The 21,167-nt window shown below is 27.7% G+C and overlaps 1 protein-coding gene across 3 annotated transcripts in view; it reads left to right on the top strand.

The window, feature by feature from the left end:
• LOC136080787 (multiple coagulation factor deficiency protein 2 homolog) overlaps positions 1–21,167 on the top strand; it is a 119,715-nt gene that overhangs the window by 88,858 nt on the left and 9,690 nt on the right. The gene's annotated exons all lie outside the window — the stretch shown is intronic.

Raw genomic sequence — 21,167 nt, 5'->3', positions numbered from 1 at the left:
CTGCTTGCAAAATAATGTTGAGCATGATATTGAGATATCAATTCTATAAAAATTAAAAAGAATTAAATATCTCAATACCATGTCAAAAAATCACTATATGAAGAGAGCTTAGTGGATAGGTAAAGACTTTGTCAAAACTTTTAACATGTTGAGAGCAACTAATTCCTTGTTATTGTAGTCTAATGCAAGGTAAAACTGTTTAGTTAATACTCTCGCTGTATTACATATTAGTGATTAGTAGAATATTGAAAACAATTAATCGGGACGTTATCGTAATAAGAGGATATGTCAAAAATTTTATATCATAATAAGGGAATAAAGAATTATAGAAGTTAAATGATTGCAGGTTGATGGTTTACCTAAAAACCAACACTCCCACCAACACCTTGCAACTATAGTACAACAAAGCAATTACTATACTTTTCTGATTAAAGTCCTTTAACAAGAAATTTGCTTTTGATTCTTTACTAAAAATTATTTGCTTCTCTGACCAACTTCTCAAAGACCACCAACTTCTTAAAGACCACCAAATTCTGTCCTTACATTATACATTACCTTAATTATACATTTAGATTAAGATTCATTTTTGGCCAAAACAGTTTGTTTGTCAATATTATAACTCAAGGATTATTTGTCACACTCCTTGTGATGTCATTACAACTACACAACTTATAAAGTTTTAATTATTTTTCTTCTGGCTGCAAGCAACCACTATTAGAGTTGGAAATTACTGGAAGAGAAAAGATGAAGTTTATAGAGCAAGATAACAATTGAAAGACAACTTAAAAGATTGCAAATTATATCAGTCAGGAAAATAAGTTGAAGAAAACGAATTCCAAAGAACTTATAATTGACGAAAAAAACTAGACAAATAAGAATTTTTGGAGCACTTAGGAACGGTCGCAGTAAAAGGATGAGACTTAATTAAATGACAAGTAACACAAGAATGAAATTTAGTAAATGGCACTAGAGACGCTAGCTCTTCTAGACGATGGCTAGAAGAGATGCAACCTTAACAGATGCTAATTTTGCAGTCAATTTGATATATAGTTTCCAAGAAAAATTGGAAGTAAGAGTTAATCCTAGAAGATGAAAGGTAGATGGATAGAACCTTAGGAAACCCTTGAAGTTACAGGATGTGAAGAAGAGTGTTGTCCATTGAGGCCAACTTTTATACTAAGATAGGTAATAAAGGATTCAATAATCTTAAAGATGTTACCTGATACAATGTAAGAAGAAAGCTTATGGAGAAGACGAGCATGACAAATTTATCAAAAGCTTTAGAAATGTCAAGAATGATAGCCTCAACATCTATCTGATGCATGGTAAAACCTATAAGTTATTACCATTAGTAAATCAACAATAGAATGAAAAGAGCGAAATCCATATTGATGATCAGAAAAATTATTAGTTATTAGATTAGATAATATAAGAGATAAGAGATTAAGTGTTTGTTAATTAAAAACTCAAAAACCTTGCTTATGATAGGAAGACTAATGGGACAGTAGTCTTCTTCCTATCATAAGTTAGATGAGTCAGATCGCTCTTCGGAGTTTTTGAAAATAGGGATAACAGATGCTGCTTTCCAGCAGACTGGAAAATAAGACTTGATTAGTTTTTTCTAGCGATAGTAAACAGACATCTGTTTTCTGGAGAAATATTTTGCTGATAGATATAAAAGCTATGGTTATGAATGGAAATCGCAACAGCATAATGAGAGGAAAACCATGGAGAGTGTGCTATGAAAGAAGTGCATTTTTCAGCAGGAAAATGAAAAGTTTCTACGCAATGGTCATCATGAAGAAAATCACAGAAAGGGTCCTAGTCATCGTTAAGGTAGTTAGGGAGGTACAATGATAGGGGGATTCTGATGATGAAGAAAAATGAGATAATAGTTTTAGAGATATTAAACCCTAATCAGAAGCACTTTAGGGTGAATGTGGAGAAACTGAGCACTGGCTAGGATTAGAAACAAGACATAAGTCAAGTAGAGAAGGTAAATAATTCAGATCATCTGGGAGCGAGTTGGTTTTTTGTTATTATAAATTTTGTCTCAAATTTTTTATTTACTTTATTGGTGCGTAACTATTTTTCTTTATTTTATAAAGATCTTACTATAATTATAATGTTTTGGATTATCTAACTTTTCTATCCCTAAATAATATAATATATTCAAAAAAATATCCTAATTTTTATAGTAATTGTATTAATCTTTTTTTAAAAACCTTAAGTCAACATTTAAAACTGTGTGATAATAATTTGGCGTTAACACATACACATAAGCTAAAAATGGTTTGCTTTAACCAGTACCCATATTTTTTTTTATGTCAGTTTATAATGGCAAATGCTATTACAAAATTTTTTTATATGAAAATGAGAGAGTAACACAATCAAATTGTGTTAAAGTTAACTCTTTTGATTTGATTTATATCATAATCATAAAATTCTTTCATTTCATCTTTCGCACACATTTGTTGTGTGAAGATATTTCAACTTTTGCACACGTTTGTTATGTGAAGATATTTCATATTTTGCACACGTTTGTTATGTGAAGATATTTGAAACCTCTTTATCTAAATATAATAACCCTTTAAATAAACAGTTTTAAATAATATAACATTTTATAACTTCATCTAATGATCATTTACTATGAGAAATAGTTTAAGATGATATAAAATTTTATCTTTTTTTTTTTTTTTTTTTTTTTTTTTTTTTTTTTTTTTTTGTTAATTCACCTCCCCAAGGCCCAGAAAGCCACTACAGACGAGGAGGCTACTTAATTGTGGTTATAACCCTCTCTCAACTCTATAACTCCGAAACACAAAACTTGACGAACAAGGCCGCTGCGCGGAGAAACAAGTTGAGCATGGTACTACCAGGGACGTGGTGGGGATTGAACTTGGAACCTCTCGCTTATGAAGCGAGCGCTCTACCTATATCTGTTAATTGATAGTTCTTTTGTTCTGTTAAAATTTTACTCACTGATTTATTAAAAAAAATATTTTTAATGGTTTTTAAGTCAAAGTTTTTTATTAAGCATTTCATTATTAATGAAAATTATCTTAAGATTCCATTTTTTTCTAAAGATTACATTGTTGTCTAATGATTTCATTGTTGTCTGAAGATTAACTACTTCTCTTATTTAAAAATTTGTCTAACTTGTCTTGAAAAAAATATTATTGAATATTATTATTTCTTAATTATAATTATTATTACTATTATTAAAAGATTATTAATCTAAAACTTATTTTATTATTATTTGTATTGTGTTAATTTACTGTGGTTGATTTTATTGTTTGTTTTAGCCAGCAATAAGCAACCCGTAATTAACAGGTGTTAAATTTCTTGAAATTTATAAATTGCTATTTCTCTTTATGTTCGTATGTTCCTTTATCAATTTTAATAATTAATTTCCTCTATTAGTCTATTATTTCTCGTTTTTCTACCTCAAGGACAAGTTTTCTTGGCTTGGTCTTTTATGAGGTTTTTGTTGACTTTCTTAAGGCAGGAATTCCCAATACAAGGTTTTTTCAGATTTCTTGCAAGCCAGCTCTTTGCATAGATCATTTCTTATATCATACTTAAATAAATCCTTAATTGGATGATATTCTGGTATGTTTGGTCAGTTATCAACTTTAGCCACATAATTTATGAAATTCTTTTCAACAGATGACATCACTGTTTTAACATAAAGTCAGGTCAGGTCAAAATAAGTACAAAGTACAGTTTGGACACCCCTTTATCAGAAATGCACAACCAGACAAGCATAACATTTTGCAAGAATCCTGCATAGGCCTTAAGCCATATATCTTGTATAAAATGTTTTTTTACTATATTTTAAAAATGATCAACAAATAAATTCAGGCAAAATTTTATTTATAATAAAACTTGGTATATATTAATTATAATTTCAAGTACTTATAATGTCTGGTTATTTTTTGGTCAGTTACTATACATTATAAAAATATTTTTCAACACAAAATGTTGTTTTAATATTTAACCATAGTGCAGTAAAATTTGTTGATTTTTTTACATGCTCAAAAATAATTCATTAATTTTTCTACGTTCCCCTAATCATTCAACCTTTATTTTTAGTGCCAGCATACCCCTGAAATTGATATAAGCTTCATCATCAATGATGCAATATTTTTCTGCAAATTCTGATACAGGCAATTGCATCTTTTGCAAATTTTCTCTTGTTGGTCATATTTGTATATTGATATCTTTTTCATTTTATGGCAAATGATGCCATAAAATGAAAAATTTTTATTATTTTAAATTTATAATAAAATAATAAAAATTTAATTCAATATGTGACCTGAAATATATAATACCATATAAACTTATATATATTTGTATATAATATATAATACTATATAAACTTATATATATTTGTATAATAAAGTTATAAAGCTGGAGACCTTTTGAGACTCCGCATCCCTAGTGCTTATTCTTAGTATTATCTTGGCTTTTAGTTAAAAAAAAGAAACAAAAACTCATCTTAAGTATTTTTATTTTAATTTATTTATATAATCCTAAACTATTTATAGTTTTTAAAAATTTGTTTAAATCATGTTATTTAAAAATCAAAAAGCAAAACACCAATTTTTCATGAAAAACTACAAGTATACAAGACATAATGGTTCTAGTCCAGAGACCAGTTTCCTAAACTTTTGAACCAGCTCAGAGATCTCAAAAATGCACAGCAAATTGTGATCAAAGAATTAAAAAAAAATTAAGTTGTTTAAACGAGACTCTCGGATACACTACTCAGCTACACAAGAGTATGTTAGAATTCAGAAGTTAAAAGTCTCAAAAGCAAATCTTTGGTCTGACAACAATATTTTTAGGTAGAAAAAAATTAACATAAATCTCATTTTTGTTTTCCATCTTTATATTTTTTTGTTTAAATAGTAACTTAACTATTATCATTCTTAACTATTTATTTTTTGGCATTAAACACTGCCAAGTAACACCACAATTCACTGCTTGGCAGGTTAGAATTAAGTTTTACATGTCACCTATAAAATAGTAAAGAAATAAAAAATTACAAATAACAACTTAAGTTGTTGTATGTAATTTTTTTAAACATCCAACTATTGTTGTTGCAATCTAAAATTGTATTTTGAAACAAAAAATCAAGACTATAAGTTAAGAAAATTAGAAAGTATATCCAGCGCCATACTATCGCAAGTGCAACAAGTGCAATCGCACTGGGCCCCCTATTAAATAAATTAGAAAAACTTCTCCAATACCATAAATTACTACGAATTAAAAGAAAAATTTTTTTTTTTAGTTTCTGCACAGGGCCCCCAAAAGTTACAGCACGGCGCTGAGTATATCAGTATTCAGGGTGTTAGCCAGAAAAAAAATTCATACAGCGTTTTAGCGAAATTGGGAATTTAGGTGCGGCTAAAAAAAAAAGGTCATTACATTCTGACATTTAAAAAAGTAGATACAATTTTTTTAGATACAATTAAGTTTCAATAAAAGTTTTCTATTTTTGCTGGGGTATTCATAGGAATATTTTTTTGTTTTATTTTTCAGAAATATTTTTATATTTTATAAATGTTTAATTATAATTATTCAACTTGTTTCATTTTGAGCAATTTTCGTCAGTTTTCATTTTTAAATTGCTTCTCTCCTTTGTTTAATGTTGTTGAGAGAAAACTAGAACAAAAAACAGTTGTTTGCAGTTTTAATGAATGAATTAATAAATTTATTTATTGAAACTTTGATCTATTTTAATTGCGTAAATCGCTTTTAAATACAGTTTTAAAAGGTTTAAACGATTAGTTACATATATTGTCTTCTTTTATTTTTATTTTCATTTTTAAATTATAAATATAAAAAAAATGCTAAACAGTATTTAATTTTTAACAAAACATTTTTGACGATTTCCAAGATCCTCTTGTAACTTTTTAACTTGCTAAAACAACTTTTTAACGACAGTCGATTAAAAACTAGTAAATCAAAAAAAAATTCTTTTTTTAAATCCATGCTTTATGCAAGCAGAATTCTATTGGGCCTAGAAATTCTTTTTTTGTTATCTTTTGTAGAAGGAAAAATTACTGTTTTTTTTTTTTTTTAAATTTAAAAATTACTGTTTTTACTAAATTTTTCTTTTTTAACTTAATAACTTAAGACTTATTAACTTAATAACTTAAAACAATAGGTTTTTAACTTAATAACTTAAGACTTATTACTTAATAACTTAAAACAATAGGTTTTGAATCGCTGCGCTTTAATGTCTTGGAAACCTCAAATAATTTGCAAATCAATGATTTTTATGACGTAATACGCAATTCATATCAAAAAAATAAAATGTATGGGGAAATACAAATTAAATTTTTGTTAACTTAATTAACTTTTTTTGGTCAAATTTTTCCATTTCCTTGTATTGTCATCGAAAATGATTAAGTGTGCAAAATTTGAGCAAAATTGGTTGAGAAAAAAGCTTTCAAAAATTGATTTCAAATTTTGTGGCACACAAACATATATATATATATATATATATATATATATATATATATATATATATATATATATATATATATATATATATATATATATATATATATATATATATATATATATATATATATATATATATATATATATATATATAAACCTGAGATGTTGTCAGAAAGTTTTTTAAATATTTTTTTGTCAAAAAGTAAAAATTAAAAAGAAAGACCGGAATTTTTTTTTTTTTTTTAATTATAGACTGCCTGCCCCAACCAAACCCTCAGTCGATGTAGCAGCACTCCCTTGCGGGTCAGGCTATTTGTCAGTCGATGTAGCAGCACTCCCTTGCGAGTCAGGCTATTTGTCAGTCGATGTAGCAGCACTCCCTTGCGAGTCAGGCTATAAGATAGTCGATGTAGCAACACTCCGCGCATGATTTACAGTAAAAAAAATAAAAATAAAAACATTTTATTAAAAAAAATAAAAATAAAAACATTTTATTAAAAAAAATAAAAATAAAAACATTTTATTAAAAAAAATAAAAATAAAAACATTGTTTATATTGTTAAAAACATTCAGAATGTTTTAAAAACATTAAGAATGTTTTTAAAAACATTCCGGTCAATTAAATTTGGGTTTTTGTGGTTTTTTTATATAACAATTAATTTGTAATTAAATTAATGGTTTTGACTTTCGTCCAACACGAAAATGTTGGACGAAAGTCAAAAGTAATTAAAAGTGACGTATGTGTTGGCGTAAGAATCACTTTTTTCCTTCCACTCTTCCCAAAGCCAACAAACTATAGATCTATATATATATATATATATATATATATATATATATATATATATATATATATATATATATATATATATATATATATATCAATATATATATATATATATATATATACAATATATATATAGAAAGTAACCTTATATAAAGCATGGAAAAAACTATACATTTTACTTAGGAATGCCAGAATTTTACGGCTTTTACGAAGGAAAACGCTTAAAAGAAAAATTATTACAGGTTTGTAAAATCCGTAAAATTGTAATTTTTGTAAAATCCAGACGTTTGACAACCCTAATTATATGTAAAGATTTCGCATATTTCAGATTTAAAATACTTAGTATTTTAAAACTAAAAATTTTAAAATAGTTAAAAAAAATTTTTAACTTTCTTACATAGGTAATCGTATTATTGTTCATCATATTTTATATTACAATTTTTATCATAAGATAAATTCAAATAGTAAAAAACTTATTTAAATCGATAGCTTTTAAATGAAACTTAAATTAAAGTTTCCGAAATTTTAATAACCTTTTATTGAAAAATGGACCTTTCCCATAAATCGGCAAAAACGCAATGCATTGTGGTAGTTGTATTCATTTAAATCAAAACAAATGTCGAAAAGCCTAATAAATTTTAACAGTGATGTTCAATTATGTGAAAACAGTGAGATTGAACTTTGTGAAAACAGTGAAATTGAACTTTATGAAAACAGTGAAGATGATAGTGAAATTACTGAAGGTGAACTCACTTTTAACGGAGAAGTTGAACTTTGCGAAAACAGTGAACCACTCTTTTCACAAAGTTTAACTTCACTCTTTTCACAGAATTCGATCTCACTGAGAGAAGTTGAACACAGTGAAGTTGACTTCAGTTCAACAAGTGGTGGATGTACTTGTTGTGTACCAAATTGTTTTAATAATTCTAAGCGTAATAAAAACTTATCATTTTATGTTATACCCAAGGAAAAAGTGTTAAGAAAGTTATGGTTAGCCAAAATTAGCAGAAAAGACTTTAGTCCTTCTTCTTCACACAGAGTTTGTTCAGCACACTTTCAAGGGAACAAAAAAACTTATATGAATAATGTTCCAACAATTATTCCAAAAACAGTTAAGCTAACTGCTCGTGTACCAAGGAAAACCAAAAATAGCCTTGGTTTAATACATAAAACAATACAAATACCTTATAGTGAAGAACTATCGACACCTGTTTTAAGCTACGAAGAAACATTAAAACAAGAAAATAAAATTCTTAAAGATCAAATTGAGGACATTATAAAAGAAAAACAAGCGTTAGAAAACACTCAAAAAGAAGCTATATGTAAGCTCAATGACAAAATACTTCTATCACAATTTACAGTTGAAAGGTTTAAACATAACAAAGAACATTTCAAATTTTACACAGGTTTTGAAAATTTTGAACTATTTAAAGTAGTCATGAAGTTTTTAGAACCAGAAATATATTCACTAAATTATTGGGGTTCAATGTCTACTGTTGCTGACGATTTAAGTGAAAATTCTTCATCTAAAACAAGAGGAAGATCACGTATATTAAACGTTGAAGAGGAATTTTTCATGGTGCTAATTCGACTACGTTGCGCCTTTCCTATAGAAGATTTAGCAATACGGTTTAATATTTCATCAAGCACTACCAGTAGGATATTAATTACTTGGTATGATTTTTTGCACATAAAATTTAGATCAATTCCAATATGGCCAACAAAAAAACTAGTTCATGAAACAATGCCTAGCTGCTTTAAAGATGTATACCCTAATACTCGTGTAATTATAGACTGTACAGAAATATTTACTGTGATGCCAACTAGCTATCGCACTCAATCAGCTATGTTTTCAAAATATAAACATCATCACACAGCAAAGGGTTTGATTGGTATTGCACCGAGTGGAGCCATTACATTTGTATCTGATTTATATGCTGGAAGATCAAGTGATAAACAGATAACAAATCACTGTGGCATACTAAAATTATTAGAAAAAGGTGATAGCCTGATGGCTGATAGAGGTTTCGATATCGTAAATGACTTACCAAAAGGAATTAGTCTCAACATACCACCATTTCTTGAAGGCGATTTTCAACTTACATTGGAAAAAGAATTAGAAACAAGACGAATTGCATCTGTGCGAATTCATGTCGAACGTGCAATTGCAAGAATCAAAAACTACAGAATATTACAAAACACATTTCCACTTTCAATGGCTGCTGACATGAACAAAATATGGGTCATAGTTTGTTATTTAGTTACTTTTCTGCCACCTCTAATAAAAACTGATAGCAAATAATGTAACCAGACAAAAAAAGAAACATTTTATAAATATTCTGTAAACGTTTATTTTACTTTAAATATTTCTGATGACATAAATTTGAAATAAAAATCTGTTAACTCTGGAAAAATAATTGTATTCCATAATTCCGCATCATACTCTATTGTTTCGATGTGCAATGATTTTTCTGTGTATACAATAAAATCAATTGTTTTAGTTTCTGTTAGTGCCATAACGCCTTGACACTGATAGTAATAAGGATGGTTTATTTTTAATTTTGGAGCACCATCGTTAAATTTCAAATAAAAGTTTTTATCTTGACACGCTTCTTTAATTGTTAAATGTTTTTTTGAAGAAGGACATTTCACTTCAAGTACTTTTTCAGCGCTAACTACTCCATCAGGGCTACAACCCAACCAAGGGCATTTTGGGTTTATAAAAAAACCACATCGAGTAACACTTGACTTCGTTATGTTTTCATATAGTTTTATTGCTATATCTTCATTAACCTTTCCCCACATACAGTTTTCTCCTGCTTTGATATTTTTTGTTTGTAAACATTTTTTTTAAATTGATGTAGGGTAAATTTTTTTCCACCTATTTATTACAGTACCAAAATTTGAAGCTGTCAATCGTTTGCATCTTTCTTGATACCATAATGTACTTTCAGATTGTTTAACTGTATTGACTTCAATATTTTTAGCTTCCTCAATATCAACAATTAAATGTAATTCTACAAATGCTTTTTGTTCAGTAGACAAACAACTTAAATCAATCACCTTTTTTAAATTGTCAAATAGAGTAATAATAATCAATCGGTCATCTTTTTTACTAAAAGGTTCTGCAATATCATTGTCTATAAATGTTGACAGAGATGAATTAAAAAAGGAACATGCCTGAAAGTTATTATCACGAATTATTGAAGATATATATGTCCCCTGGCAGAGATTTTCTAAACCTTTACAAAGAGTTTGAAGTTGTAAAGTTGAGGTTTCGTAACAATTTGGTAATGAATGGTATCTACGTGTTCCTGAAACTAAAGGTCTTTTTCGAGTACTATTTTTGTCTTTAAAAGCGTCAGCTTTTTCAAAATTTAAGTTTGAAAACAAAATTGCTTCAGAGTTGGATGATTCACCTGGTACATGCCATATCTGTAAAATATCAGTACATGTTTCTGTTTCTGGGACCACTTTAATGTCTAACTCTTTATAATCAACTAGTTGATATAATGATGCAGCAACATGCTTACAACAGCCCCCCGCACCAGCTTTACAATGGCATTTCGAATAAAGTATTTCACCAGTAGATTGGCACAAGTGTATAAAAACTTCGTATTGTTTACGTTTCATAGAAGCAGCAACATTAGACTTAACAATAAACAAATTTATGGATGCTGTTACATTCGCTTTAACACATACATTTTTGACATAGTTTTCTTTAAATAAACGATAGCCAAGAGTTTGGTGTTTATTGGCTCCTTTTTTACAATTATCAATATGTATAGTATCATTAACAAGATATTTCTTGATAAAATTGTGAGATATATTTGGTAAAAGTGAAATGTCTCTTGACCAAGTTGATATACTCTTGTTTATAGATTCTTCTTCGTCAACAGCAATAAGCTCATCATGCTTAAGTTCCCGAAACATAGCTTTAGATGCCTGGCAAGAGTTCTGAAAAGAACTAGCATCAATTTTATTTTCTAAATTAGCATTAAAAGAACTAATCATTATAATAATATTTAATTCCTAATACTTTAATCGGATTGTTTTGATTTAAATGAATACAACTACCACAATGCATTGCGCAGTTGCCGATTTATGGGAAAGGTCCATTGGTTGGCTCGCTAATTTCCGTCAAATATAATGCTACTTTTATTTAAATACTCGGTGTAGTAAAGGCGATTTACAAATTATTCGAATTTATTTATTTGAAATTGGCATGATTTTATAGGCGAATAATGTCCAAACAGAAACTTAATGTTTTGGTTTTTTTCGCAAAAAAGAACTTGCAATCAAGAAAAAGCGCCAATAAACGTTAAAAGTTTTTAATCTATGATGTTCATTTTACATAAAAATCGTATTTATTTAAAATCTTATACGAATTCGGACAAGCGAATTAAGATTTTAAGAATATTAAAAAAAAAAAAAATCCACGGTCTGGGTTTTTTCGCTTCAAACATTTATATTTTATGAAACCGCCAAGTTTATCATTTTATTTTTTCCGTCTTTTCATGATTCACAGACCTGATCATTTAACGGAAATATGTAGTAGTCAACAAAATATCATTCAGACGCTATAGTATTTTAATATTGCCTAAACAACACCGAGTAAGTAACAAAGACATTTAAGGGAAAGATCGATTTTTTTCAATTTACAAATATACATTAAATATCTACGTAAATTTTGAATTTATAAATTAAAAAAAAATTAATTATTGTAAACATTAGTTAATAATAATTTTTTGTTTTACGCAAATATAACATATACAATACATTTTATTGCAAGTTTTATTTTTGATTTTTTTGTTGTTGTTATTTTCGGTTAACTTTACCTGCTAACTTATTTTACCGAAATTATTAATAAATCTTTTAATATAAAAACGTTATTAACTTATTTTATATTATATTTATTAATATGCAAATTTTATTTGTAACTTTCCTAACTTAAGATAAAAAGCAAGAATGTAAATAAAGAGTTTTTGAATAACAAAAATAAATTAATAAAGTATTTTATTAAACGTATTGAACAATTTTAACTGGAGTTAAAATTGTTAGAAATAACTGACGTCAATTAAAAATTAAAAACATTTTTTTTTTCAACTTTTGAATGAATGATCTTGCTTGTTAATGTCGACACTTTTTTTCACATTAAAAAATCGATCTTAGTTCTTAAATGATTAACTTAATTCATTTCCTCGTCGCGCGTACTAATTGCGTTTTTTACTAGTCTAGCGCAACAATTTAAATCTGAGACTGATTAAATTTTTTTTTTACCCTGATCTTAAAAACCTTTAGGAATTTTAAACCAATTAGGAAACCGCGTTATACGCGGCGCCATCAGGCTGGCTAACACCCTGGTATTTATAGTTTATTATCTTATATAATATTATATTATTAAACTATAAAAAATATTTTATGGTTTATTATCACAAATTAAAAAATGGAAAATCCAACCCTAAAGTATCTGACCAACATTTTGAGGCTTTCAACAACAAAATAAATGAATAGACAAAGAATATCCGAGACTATCAGAGAGATAACTCCCTATCTCCCCACCAATTTAGAAAAAATTATTTTTATTCTTTATTTTTATATCTTGTTCACTTACATTTCAGCAATCCTATCAAGCAAAATTCATCATAAAAACATGCAGTATAATCCATTAATCAATTTAATGTTATATAATTTAATGAAATCTCTATTATTTTTGTTTTTTGTATTAATATCAAATACTTCAATACGTGTATCCACACTTGTTTTTTAATAACATTGTATTTGAATTAATTAGAATGAAATAATATGACTTTGTGCCAAGAACTGCTCTACCACTTAATGTGCTGAGCACTTCAGCACATTTAGAAAAAATATCTTTTTTCTAAATGTGCTGAAGTTTTCAATTTCCTCTTTTAAAAATAATTTAAAACAAATGTCAGTTATTTTGCCTTTAGAAAAAAAATACATTAAATTAACATCCAAAATTTGCCCATTAGTTACTTGTTTTAGACTTTCTTACCCACCAATACCATCACAGGGAAATTTACCATGGCTGATAGCAAAAAATACCCTTCAGCAATTAATATTAAAGTAATGTTGGCAAATAGTTTCAAAAAGTGTTTTGATGGAATGTTGTTGATTAAGAATATAGACATAGGTATTTGTTCCTTTTACCATCTGATGAACTCTTTTAACAATTTCATTTTACAATGGTTTTTCAACAGCTCAATAGATAAGTTTCTTCCTATTTCATTGCCATAAAACATCACAGAGAGATTTCGTATTCAATCTTTAGAAACAATATAATAATCATTTGGACCTCTTTATGGTCATTACTTGGACCACAAAGAGGTCCAAGTGATGACCACATAGAGGTCCATATGGTCTCTAAGAATTAAACACTTTGCTGCACTTTCATTGCTTGATGGTGTCCATAAACGTTTATCTGTTCGGGCCACAATCAATACAGGTAAGATATAGCAATTAATTGACATGAGTAAAATCACAGGCTACTTTTTTCCATACTTTACTAGCCTTCATCAAATTAACATATCGCGTTGTCCATCACATTTTACAGGTTTATCACAAAAGTCAATTCAGATTTTAACTAACTGAATACATTATGACTATCAGTTTTAATAGGGATGCCACTCGGGTTCCATTTCGATGCCATATTTAGACCTTGATACATGCATCCAATTCATCTACGTTGGTATGCATTTCATTAGACTTTCGTCTGAGCCATGGCGCATCTATTTTTTAGTCACCTTGCATTATCACAACCTCTTTTGCGAACTTGAATCAAACCATACAGTCAGAGGTGCATTTGGTTTAACATTCCATACACCTTTTGCTGGATCATATTTTAAGACTTTATTTATAACTTCCTGCATCATTTCAATTACATACTTATTCATAATTAGTACATCCAAACCTACTTCGTTGGTACATCTTTTTATATAGCTGAATGCAAATCTCAACCATCCAGCAACTGGTAAATCAGCAACCAGATTACCGTATAATAAGAATATATCCATCTTGGTGAGCACAGTTTTAATAACTGAAATCTCGCATCCTCTCTTCCAAAACATTTCCTTTGTTTATGGATTTACTGTGAATTCCAATCCTAATGCGCAAACTGGATTTTTGCTAAAATATTCAGGTGTTTTTGAATGAAGACCCCATTTTTTCATATGTCACCAGCTTTCTTCCATTTCCATTGGTTAGTAGGGTGTCATCAATCTATCCTCATATTGATTTTGCAAGTACAGAATCTTGTTGGAGTACATATCGCAGTATGGAACTTATCGTCACTGGTGCTAAATTCAAACCAAAACATGTAAGCTCATATTGCTGATTTTTATAAATTAAAGTTTAATAAGGCCAATGCCTTTTATGGACATAAATTTTTAGGTATGCTTGTTTGAGGTCTACCACCAAGTTATTTTAGTTTTTACTTATGAGTCTCCAATCCCTCATTGCATCATTTATGACATCTGCATCCCTTGTGGAGACTTTTACTTACTTGTTAAGCTCACGAGTCAAGGTTTTATCTTCTTTTTATTATCTTGAATAAAGCACATTAACAGTAGTAGACCTTTAGCTTTATCCATAGTTTCATTGTCATATTTGATGAGTATGCCTTCTTTGTCTATTAGTTTATTTTGTTGTTGAAAGCCTCAAAATGTTGGTCAGATACTTTAGGGTTGGATTTTCCATTTTTTAAACGTAAATGATATATTCTTAAGATTATTTTTATTTGAAATTATGTTATCTATGAGCATCTACTTTCTCAAAATGAAGTTTGTTTATACCATCCGCACCAAACTCTCTCCAAGTTTTCTTTTTTCTCTACCTATTTCTCCTGAAGCTGTTATCTTTCTACATGCTGATACTTAAATCATCTGCATCTAATCTCTGACAAACCTTGTCCAATACACTTACTATTCTTTATCTCTGTTTAAGAAATGATAATAAAACATACTGGCTGCCTTCACACAAAATTTAGCATAATAAACTTGTTAAACTCTTTCAATTAATAGGCAAATCAAGTTTTTGTTCAAATGTAATAAATTAGGAGAGATAAGAAAGGAAGGGATGGAGGGTGTATTAATAAACAAGAGGTTAGGATTTTTTATTTTAATTTCTATAAGTGAGTTTTTATTTTCTAATTTTTAAGAGCTAAACCGGTCTCAAAAATTACAACATAATAACTGAAAATTTTTGTTTTTAGTTTTGAGATTAAAAATTAATAAAGAGGAGAGGGAGTCTTAATAAGCTCAAGGCGGATGAAAAAATTTTCCGAAAATTAATAAATATCAACTTCCGTCTATTAAGCACCAAAGAGTACCACCCTTTTTTTTCCTTTGATTTTATGTTTCCTGTTTTATAACAAGTTTAAGTAAATTTGGCCATTTTTACTTCTTCTTTTTAAGAAAAAACTACTTTCTTTGTAATGACTCTAACTTTACCTATTCAGAGCAACATCTTAAAAAAAATCGAGCTACATCGGCATTTTTGTAACTAAACTCACCCTAGTAAAATTGCGATAAACGTCGAAATTCCATGCGTTATATTTTTTTAAAAAATATTTTAAGTTGTTTTATTGGATTCCTTGCCTCAAAATATGTAAGTCTACATAATTTCAGCTTTCCGTTGCACACAGAACAGAAACAAAGACTAACACCATTTTTTTGGTTCATGGCAAAGTTAAAATAATTATATCTTTGAAATTGTTTTTTACTAGATGATGAAATTTTGGGGATGTTTTTAACTTATTAAAATCTTTGAGTGGTGTAAAAATCAGCAAAATCTAACACTAAAGGTTGCATGCTCTGGATGTTTTGGAATGCCCTGGAATTGCCCCTTGCTTTAGATTTTCTTTAGATCTTTTCAAGTATTTTTGTTACAGTTTTTTTTTATTCTGATTCACTCCCAGCAAAGCTGCAAGCAACCTCTATTAAGTTGGGAGTTACTAGAAAACAATGAATAGAGTTAAAAAGCAAGGAAATGATTGACAAAAGTTCTAGGTTGTATGAGTCAGGAAAGCATGAAGATGGGAGTGAGTTCCAAAGAGTTAAAGTGAGGGGAAAAAAACTAGATAAAAGTTTTTAGAGCATGCAGGGACAGATACAGTAAAAGGATAAAACTTTGCCTTGTGACAAGTCAAGCGATAATGTGTTTTGGTTGATGGAACTAGAAATGATAACTCCTTTAAAGAGTGACCATGACTGATGAATGTGATGTTATCAATGTTACCAGTTGTCAATCAGATAAAATATCATTAATTCATCTAGCGGTAATGACTGTTTCAGAATTGTCGTGCGGTCAGTACTCTGTCATTCCTTGATTACTTCATCTTCTTCTAGCTCATGATCTAAAAATTCTTGCTCTAAACAACTTATTAATGCTTGAGTACTAGGGCATAGCTTCATCGATGCAGCATACTCTTCACCTTTTCAAGAGAACAAACAACCAAAGTCATAAAATCTTTATAGCGTCTATTCCACCTAATTGTATCAATTAGAAATTTTGTATTTTATTGATGTATGCATGCATTCTCATTGCGAGTACCTAATGCATCAGTTGTGATGCACCACTTAGGTTACAGAGTAAAAAACTGAGCTTGATATTAGGATAGTCTTTTTTAAATGCAACATGAAATTCATTAAAATTGAAAAGTATTAACCTCTTTTTGAATGTGTTGGTTTTTCTTAATACTAACAAAATCTTTCTTCTTGAAAACTTTAAAAGTTTAATCATTAATTTGGTAAATTAGGGAATAATAATATGAAAAATTAGGGTTTTCAATTTTTTTTCCAAGCAATTATAGAATTCTTGTTTTCATTTTTAATTTGTCTTTAAGTTTGAACAAGATACTTTAACAATTTAAAGTATTTTGATATCTTTTTACTTGTCCATGATTTTGGTACAAGTGTTACACCTCTGGTACAATGTGCACCTTATGGCCATACATTCATACATTAATATGTCTAGATCATAATCTTTCTTTAAGTTTCCTTTAGAAATTTAGCTTTTTATTTCTGTTGTTAAAGAAGTTTTATCAATACTTTATGCTAATGAAACCATTTTTGCAACTCTGTCTATAGTGCTGTCAAACTTTTGTTTTGATACAGGTATTTTGCAGTGATTTGAAATACTTTTCAATTTGATTGGCAAAATTTGGAGCAATTTTATAAAGGTATCAAACTTGTAATTTTTCTCACTTTTTGATTCCCACTCCTCCTGCAGACTAAAATTTTTATAAGTTCTTACTGCTTAATTTGTAATATTTTCTCCAGAACTTCCAATATGGTGTTACATATGTATTATTTTTTTGTGAAACCTTTGCCAAGTCTAGAGAAATCTTTACATTACCTAAAAAAAAATATATTAAATAGTTTTAAAATTAACAAATAAGTTTTGAAATTAGCTGAGAATTTAATCAAAAATCTAAATAAAATATATTTCTTTTAATTAACAGTTCTGCTGTAACTATAATAAGTATCAGATTACCTTTTTTGGGTAATCTGATATTTATTTGAACTTTTTATACTCTTTTTGTGTTTCTAAAGGGTTGCAACACTAATTTTCTCTTTTTTAAAATTTGCTCCCATATTGTTTTTTCTTGCTGTTTACAAGGAAGATCTTTGATTCGAATAAAACCTTGTTTTTTAAAAAATCCAGTTTTGTTGCAATGTGTTTTGAGAATTTTTTTCCAATGTCTCATTTCTCCATATTCAATTTATTCATTATTTATAGTATTACCAGCTAAAAGAATAACTAATATGAAGGTTCTTGCATATGTCATATGATTTCTTACAGACAATCTTAAAGGGATCCCAAAGTGCTGAGACAAGTTGTGTTCATATTAAAGAGAATGATAAAAAAAAATGTTTAGGCAAAATTTTTTTAAGTAAAACAAAATAAAAAAGGTGTAGGTTACTCGAAGCTCTCTGACTCCATGTTAGCCAGTTCCTCAAAGTCTTTAAAATATACGTTGCAATTATATATTATTATACATTGAATTAATATTATTTGTTTTTGTTTTATTTGTTTTTTAAAATAAGCGTTTATTATCAATCTTATGACTTACCTATAAATTTTAAAGGAAGCTAAACAAAAGAATGTTTTTTTTATAGAGTGCGAGAACCAAACAAAATTAAGATTTTTATGTTAAAATATAATAAATATAATAAATATTCTCTTAAATATAATAAATATTCAAAAAAAGATGTTGATCACTTTATTATATATTCTGAATCTTTTTTCTATTTATGTAAACAATGTGAACTTTTTTTCTAGTTTATCTAAGCCATTTATCTCTATGATGTTTTTGTTCTCCTATCGAAATGACATTATACAATCTCTTAAATTTTTAATTAATAAAAGATTTTGGTAAACAACATCATTTATTAGAGGTATTTGCCGAATTCTAAAATTTTTAGTTGAAAAATATTTATAGATTTTACACTTAACAAACAAAAATATTTATAGATTTTACACTTAACAAACAGCTTTTTATTAACTAAAGCAATAATTGTTTTATGGCAATAACTCAAGACAGATGGCGATTAAAATTGTCAGTGTGTTGCAGCATGCATTAAAAAACGTCTTATATTTAATATTTCCCAATTTATGTTGTATTTGGAAAGTATTTTACATTAAAACTTGTCTCTTAAAATTACAAATCAAAAAACAACCAAAACTGACAATAAAAAGTTTTTCATCAAACGATTTCAATTTACAAATTGACTCAATAATGGTTCAATTTTAAAAATAAAATAAAATAAGCAATACATGTTTTACAAAATAAATTTCATTAAATATATATTCACACATGATTAAATTAGAATATTTGTACCAGATGAAAAAATTAACAAATAAATGCTGAAAATTAAACTTTCATAAGGCTAACTCTTCTCTAACTAACTCTAACTCCCTACCAGCCGTTTTAACAAAAATCTTAACGCTGCGACCGCACATTTTTTTGAATAAAATTTGGATGGCATAACATTGATAACTAATTGAACTCAAATAGTAAATCTCTTTAAAAGCATAACAAACTATATCAATAGAAATCTAAACAAATAAACTTATTAATAAAATAAGTTTTTAACACGCATCATTGAACAATAAGAGATGCAAAGTGCTTAAAACCATTTTTTTTATAAATAGTAACTAAAACATTAAGTCAAAAACAAAACTCATTTAATGTATAAAAAGAATGTTTTGCTTCAAAAGACATTTTTAATTACTTAACTAAATACTTATACACTTCTACAAGTTAAATTTTACAGTGTTAACGCTGCTATATTTATAAATTTTTTTTTATCAAGGGTTACTCAAGATTTTTTAACTTTGTCAAGTGATAACTTTTTATGATAACACAATATGGCTCTTATTTGTTCTTGATTATGTAGAGAATTAATTAAACTTTAAGAACAAACAAATTATATGTGTCTAAAGTATAAATTTATGTACAAAACAAGATAAGTAATGAAGCATACTCGAAAGCTGCTACCAGTGGCTTGCAGTCAAGATCTGAAAAAATTAAAAGCTGCTGTCAGCGACTTGCGGTAGTGTTAAATAATTCAAAATAACTTTTTTAACAGAATCTTAACAAGGATAATAATCATTTAATAAAAATAAATATAACATAGAAATAGTTTATAGCAATAGACGAGCTTAAAATATCTGAAATATTTTATTGATATTTTTAATGTGAACTTCGCAAAATTTAGAAAATAAAATAACTAAAGAAATTCTACAGTAATTTATGATAAAAAAAAACTTTTATATAATAATAAGTAACTAAACAAATTCTTTAGTAATCAATAATAATAAAAAAAAATTCTATAATTTGATTAAAAAAAAAAGAATGTTATTGAAATTCTACAATGATGTCGTTTACCAAAAAATGGAATTTAATGCAGTTGAATGAATTATAAGGTTTGTAGGTTGCGGTGTATATTTTAAAGACTTTGAGGAACTGGCTAACATGGAGTCGGAGAGCTTCGAGTAAAACAACCAAGTTCGATTTACTTGGTATACCTTTATTATTTTGTTTTACTTAAAAAAATTATGTCTAAACATTTTTTTTATAATCATTCTCTTTAATATGAAAACAACTCGTTTCAGCACTTTTTTTTCCCCTTAACTCAAACTTTTAAAACACCATAATGTTTATTATAAAAAAAATCTTAAGGCATTTAACAATTTGAAATAATGAAAATGAATTCAAATGCAACAAAACAATTTACTTAAAATACAAACAAAACAATTTGAAAACTCAACAATGGTTTTTTCTATCTATATTGCATATTAGAAATAATTTGTCACTATTAATTCATTTTTATGTAATAAAAAAAATCTGTGGAGAGGGGTGGGAAAAAAATTGCCCCTTCTTTTTATTCTCTTTGTATACCCATGACTAAATATAAGCAAGTTATTAAATAATGCTATATATAAGTTTTAAGTTAAAATGTTGCTTTAAAAACCTTCAATCTCCTTCACAATATTTGCATTTTTCAAAATTCTCAAAAGGCGTTGTTTTTGAGTGATCAAATATTACAAAGACAATGCATAAATCTAATTTCAGTAGACCTAAAACAAAGGAATGATATACAACTATTTTCCCTGAGATTTTAGTTGACAGCCTCCATTTTAGATCCAAAAATTAATATTTTACAAGTCATTAAATTTGAATAAAGTTGGATAAACGATGCATTTCTTGAGACTATCAAGTCCTTATAGTAGTTTTTTTGAATTCCTCTAGCAAAAATCTTTTTTGGTTCCAAATTTTAGGAAAATCCTCCAAACAGTTACTAAAGAATTACCTTTTTAGCTAAAATTTATCTCAGTTATCATTTATTTAATATTAATTGTAAGTTATGTAAAAATGAGACTT

Source organism: Hydra vulgaris, chromosome 05 (assembly GCF_038396675.1).
Source record: "Hydra vulgaris chromosome 05, alternate assembly HydraT2T_AEP".
NCBI lineage: Eukaryota > Metazoa > Cnidaria > Hydrozoa > Anthoathecata > Hydridae > Hydra > Hydra vulgaris.
This window is presented reverse-complemented; position numbering and strand designations above follow the sequence as displayed.